The 6,140-nt window shown below is 40.4% G+C and overlaps 1 long non-coding RNA gene across 3 annotated transcripts in view; it reads right to left on the minus strand.

Annotated features, from left to right (window-relative positions):
• The window catches only part of LOC310704814, a 63,037-nt gene extending 61,015 nt beyond the window's left edge, over positions 1–2,022 (minus strand). For all 3 annotated transcript variants that reach the window (XR_014525038.1, XR_014525039.1, XR_014525040.1), the window contains exons 1-2: positions 1,956–2,022; positions 136–243 (exon numbers count right to left, since the gene is read on the minus strand). This is a non-coding gene — a long non-coding RNA (uncharacterized lncRNA). The remainder of the gene's footprint in view (positions 1–135; positions 244–1,955) is intronic.
• Between the last annotated feature and the right edge of the window lie 4,118 nt (positions 2,023–6,140).

The following is a 6,140-nucleotide window of genomic DNA, read 5'->3' on the forward strand; positions in this document are numbered from 1 at the left end:
GAAATATAAAGAATATTTTTCTATTATAGTTTTCCATGTGGGATTGTGCTTAGCAAAATCTGAAGAGATGATTTTCATTCTGTGACTTTAGTGCAAAGTAGATTAAAAGTTATGGAGGGGTGAATTAAATCTTACCTGCAGGGTACCAATTCTCAAAAACATGTTCATTCCAAAGATGTGAAAGATATTTTTTTTTCAGAAGGAATCTAATTTCTGCTAAGGAGAAAATGGCTTCTGGTATTGCTGAAAAGAAGAAAAAGAAGAAGAAAACTTTAGATGAAATTCTGACATTATTTAACCCAGTAAATAAAATGTAATAGAGATATGTATGATTATGAAGAAGATGCATATAGGTTTAGATGTCAGCAATTACATCCCTGGGTGATAACAAAGCTGAACACGTTTTTATTCAAGAAGAAAAACACTAAAATTGTGCTTGAAATGTAAAGACCACAAAACACAAGCTGCCTATTTGGTTTGTTATTGAAAAGCATACCACACAACAAAGTCATTCCAGAAAAAATGAAAAAATGAAGAACTATTTATTTTTACAAGCCAAGGTGGGTCTCTGAAGGGAAGGTACGAGAACATTGTTTCAGCATTGCTATAACCAAAGGCGATGTTCTAAGGCAGAGAGATTTACATAATAGATTTGTAGAACTATGCTGGAATGCCTGCTGTTGTACTTGATTTCTCAGGCTGTTCCAGAAGCTAGCTAAAGTTAGAATTAAGCTCATTGATTGTACTTTTTTAAAAAAGGGGAACTTTTTTTTTACTTCCTCATGTAGCCTAATAAGCTGTCAAGGCACCCCCATCTTCTTAATGTCAGTGGAGACAAAATTACAATGAAAACACAAAGGGGGGGGGGAGACAACTTTTCTAGCTTAGGTCATCCATGGATGGCCATAGACCAGTGTAGATGACTGCAGTCAGGGAAAACTGAATACACAGAAGGAAGAAGCAGATCACTTCGTGGAGCCACTATGCTAGGTTCCTCGCAGGTGGGTCATATTGCTGACTGGGAGGTACCACTGTGCTCTCATGGGAAATGTTTTTCTGGGACACTTGCAGGGTATGCCATTAGAGCAAAAAGGGAGTCACCACCCTATCAATCTTAGGCTGCCTTCAGCTGAGTCAACCGTATCAAAACATTTGCTTTAGCTACAGCATAACTTCCTCACATAGCCTTGAATATTTCACTGCTGGGCCTTGTTTTTCCTGCTACAATTCCCAAACCTCTGCAGGCTTTGACTGTATGTAACCCTCAATAAAACAAAATCAGAGAAATATTCCCTTCAATAATTCATAGTGTTTAAATATTAAGGAAAACAATGAAGATTCATTATTTTAAAATGTTAAAAGGGAATATTCCTGTTAGAGTTCAAAATCAACAAAGCATTCTCTCTTCAAAGGAGTAGGTAGATAATGCATTTAAATGGTTTGCTCCCACTTAACATATGGCTGGCAGGCACCTTCCTGTCAGTGACCTTCCTGGTTGTTGTTTAAAACAGCATCTTTATATGCGGCAATGGAGTAAGAAACCTGCTTGTGCAAAGCACTGGTCTCTTTCTCAAACGCACAATCATCTTTTAAATCATTCAAACACCTGCATTGTGGAATGTGAGAGGTTGGCTTTTGCCTCCTGCTCTTGAAAATGACTAATCCTCTTTTGCATTAGAAAGTCATAATGTCTCCCTCATTATTTGGGAAGGGCACCCCATGTTTGGCAATGTCTAAGGGTTGCATCCAATGGAGAGCAATGTGAATGTTCTGTCAGTGCAAATATTTCTGCTTGTGCAATGAAACTTCCTCCCTCCCCCTGCCATGCGCCCTCTAAATGAGTTCTGGGGGTTCCCCTCAACCCTTTGGAACAGAGTTGGGGAGAGTGTGGGGAACACAGATGTGGCAAACACCTGTGTTACCATGCCTATATGAGGACCTTTTAAATTACTTACCACAGCACAATGATGAAGCACTTCCTGTGCCATTGCTGTAACATGTAAATGGAATCCCATGGAAGGGGCTCTCTGAGCATGGAATGCAACTGCTTGAAGAACCTGTTGCTTTGAGCTAGGATTTGAGCTAGGATTCCAGAATGTGAAACAGACTTTTTGTGTTTGACGATCTTACATAGAGGGCAGTTATCAGGAACAGGCAGAGCACAGAAGAATTATTTCTGTAAAATAAAGGCATGGTGTGAAGGGAGCCATAGCAGTCACGAGGAATGTGAAACTAAACACAAGAGGAAGAGGAAGGAAGGAATAGTTAGGTTAAATAAATTAGATTAAATATTATTTTTATGCTGCTTTGCAGCCAACACCCCCCCTCCATAATTCTTATTTAAAACTTCAGAATAAACACTTCAGCTAGAAATAGAGGACCTCATTTTTAAATAAATAAATAAAATCCTCCTTAGGAAAAAAATGCAGCTGATCTTCCACCCCCACTACAGAGCCCCTTTCTGATTATTTCCTTTCCCCGTTGCCTTTGAGGTGAATGAGATGTAGCCTGTCAATTTGCGTCTGTCAGACTTTGTGGCCTTGAGGCCAGACTACTTGTGACTGAGGGAATCAATGCACGTTTTTGTCATTGATTGCAAGAGAACCTGGATTAAATCCATTATGCTTAAAATTGACACTCTTTTCTTGTTGAGTATGACAAATAGTGTTTGGTGGGAGTTGGGGTGAGGGGAAATACCTCCCACATTGTCCTTCCAACAGGCCATGCTCTCAAAGAGTGAAGAAATGAACCATACTATTAGGAAGAGTGATGCAGTTGTCTAAGGTCTGAAGTGTTATGAAAAGGCAGCAAGTTGTTAGTTCTTTAATTTATTTTCATTGGTTGTTATTTTTACCTCCTAAGGAAGCATTTGTGGGATTTTCTGTCAAAATAGCTGGGGTAGCCTTGGGTTCTATGACTATAGCCTTGAAGGGGGGACATAATTTGCTATTCCACCTCAGCCAGAAAACTGTATTTGTTCAACCATGATCATGAAAGGCGTGCAAGGCTGTCTCAACACAAATGTTTCTGCAGAAAGGTGCCTGAGGTGGCAATTCCAAGGGGCCCAGACAAATCTGGAAATGTCTTCTTCAGCGGGAATTCCCATCTAACATTTTTGTGTCAGCGTGTTCTGAGGTGTGAAGGTAATTCTCTCCCCACCCCAATGCTCCCAAATCTAGATCCTTATACCTAATTCTGCACACAGGTGAATGGAAGGAGAACCTCTTCCTTTTGCCCTTGAAATGTTCCTGGGCTTTAGCTCCTGCTCAGCATGGCAACAGATGATGGGGTTGCTGTCTAAAACATCTGGAGGGCACCAGGTTAAGATTGCTCTACAAGAGATTTGAACCCCTTCCTCTGAAATTCTGCTGAGACCAAGGCATTTGGGCAGCATCTGATTTTCCAAGTACTTTTCTTCAACATTTGCAATTAGTTTTCTGCAGGAGAAGTAGAGTGTTTGACCAACAGTACTAAATTTGCGTTATCAGTTTTCTTTACTGCCAATGATAAGGACATGCAAAGCAGCATAACTTCTCTTCGAGAATCATCTAAAGCAGATGTTACATCAGAAAGCGCTTATCCCCAAATACTGCCACTGCAGTAATAGCAAGGGAAACACAGAAAATTGCTTGCAAAGTAAATTGCTTTTTCTTTTTCTTTGCATGATGTACAAACTCTGTTTCTTCAAGTTTTCCCCTGAGTGAAAGTCCATCTTTAAAGAAATGGGCTTCAATATTGGTCTCTCAAGATGTTGTTATAAACAACAAGGATAAAGAAATATTTTACAGTGATAGGAAAACAAGGACATATAACTCAGTGGATCCCAACCTTTTTTTGACCATGCCCCACCTAAGCATCTCTAAAATCCTGATCCCCAACCCCATGACATATAGTTTTTATTATTCAAAAAGTGAACTCCTATTTATGTGGAGGAAGCCTAGAACTGTTAATAACTCATTCTCAAATTGCCCCCCCCCCAAAAAAAAATCAAATTGCCCCCCTGTGGGGCATGTGCTCCACCTTGGGAACCACAGGTCTAACTAGTTTGTTATACACACTCACACACACGCACACATACACACACATGTGTATTGTGCATGTTTATTCAGGAGTAAACCTTTCAGTGGAACTTGCTTCCAGGTAAGTGTGTACAGGATTTTGAGCCTTAAATCATTCCTTCAGATTACAGGCTTGACTTATCAGTCACAGCAGAGCTCTCTCTCGACCCTCTGCTCTTTGCACATCTGCATTGCATGTAGAAGGTCATGGGTTCAATCCTTAGCATCTCCAGGTAGAGCTGTGAATGCCCTTTGTTTGAAACTCTGGAGAGCCACTGTTAGGCAACATTGATAATACTGAGCTAGATGGATCCATGGTCTTAACTCAGTATGAGGCAGCTTCCAGTGTTCCACCATCACTCCATCCCTGTGCTATTTCCAATACTGTATGTTAAGCTTAGTAACATTACTTTCACTATTAACAGGTGCTTGTCTCTGCAGGGTTTTATCATTTTATAACTGGGTTGCAGAGGCACCACAAAGCACTTCAGGTGCTGCCACTTTGACCCATGCTGCCTTACACGGATCCTGCTTTGCCCATGAAAAGTCCCAAATCCCTCCAAGGTACCCCTCTGACGCTCTGGATTTTGAAACCCCTGATGCACACCCCTTTAAGATTGCTGGGGTCATTAAATAGCCATGAAATAAATTGGTCGCTGAATTTGTTGTTGTTGCTGTTTTGCAATACATGTACATGGAGTAGAAAAGGGTATTGAGGATTATTATTATTGTCTCAAATGCTGAATTAGCTAAATGGCTTTGGCCACTGTGAACTTAGAAGTGGTGGTGCCAAGTGTTTTTCCATCCCAGAAAGCAAGATGTTTTGGGCTCACTTTGGCAAAGCTCTTTGACAGCTAATTTGTCTGAAAAAAGAACATAAATGTAACAAACAATCCTACAAAAATATGGTTCTACTGCTATCAATAGCTCATTAATGGATGTCTCATGGCTTTTTCAAATATTGGAGGTTAGCCTACAGAAATGATGAAGATATAAGGGATGTAGATCAGCCTTTCCCAACCTGGTGTCCTCCAGATGTTTTGGGCAACAACTCCCATCACCCTTGTCCATTGGCCATGGTGGCTGGGGCTTATGGGAATTGCTTTCCAAAACATCTGGAATGCACCAAGTAGGGAAAGACTGAATTAGATGGGTGACCACAGTTGGCCTTTGAAGTTCACAGATCTGTAAATGAATTAGTTCATGAAATATTTGCACATGGATTAAGTTGGAAAGTATTCAGGGTGTGCTGTCCCCTTTATGGATCAGCTTCTTCTTCTTCATCTTCATCTTCATCTTCATCTTCTTCTTTGTTTTTATGTACCTGCTACCAACTGAAACTGTTTGAGTCTTCTGCTAATGATATTGCAGGGAGAAGAAAGGATAGCAAGTAGAAAGAAGGTGACATCCTAGCCTGCTGAAACACTGCTAGATTCGTGCAGTCTTGTTCACCAAAGTTTTCTGTTGAGTAGTTCAAAGTGTCTGCTTGATTTCCCCCAACCCCACCCCATCATGCAGATTATAAATAGTCAATGTATTCTTCAGAAAAGCATGGCACACTTGAAATCGTCTATTAGCCATGATGGGAGCATCATATGTTTTTGTTTTTGTACATTGAGTGTCTGAATAATGTTGATAAAATACTCAAGGAGAACTCAACAGAATATTCAAGATAGCAAAATGCTCAACATTAAAAGTGTGTTCAGCCTTTTAGTGTCATCCTTTCCCTTCTTTGCTTTTTACAGGTCACTCTAGTATTAAACAACTGGCTATAAAATGTTTTCTAATATTAGCATTTCTGGCAGGCTGATTCTGTGGGTGCCTGCAAATGTTTGCGGCTGCACTTGCAGTTGAGTGCTCTGGCATTTATTGCCTTGTGGCATGACAAGGCTTTAGCCCTTGTATTTTTGAGTCAACCTTCCTGTTTTGTGGTTGCAGTGTGCAAATGGAGGCCTCTTTTGTCCTGTTGACATGGCAAGTTCAGACACTTTCCTGGCAAGCAATATGACATAAAAGCCTCTAACCCTACTTTTGTTTCCCAGAGAGCAAAAGTATGGATACCCATAGCTGCCAAGACTGGTT

The sequence above is a fragment of the Podarcis liolepis genome (assembly GCF_965112155.1).
Source record: "Podarcis liolepis genome assembly, chromosome: 4".
In the NCBI taxonomy this organism is placed as follows: Eukaryota; Metazoa; Chordata; class Lepidosauria; order Squamata; family Lacertidae; genus Podarcis; species Podarcis liolepis.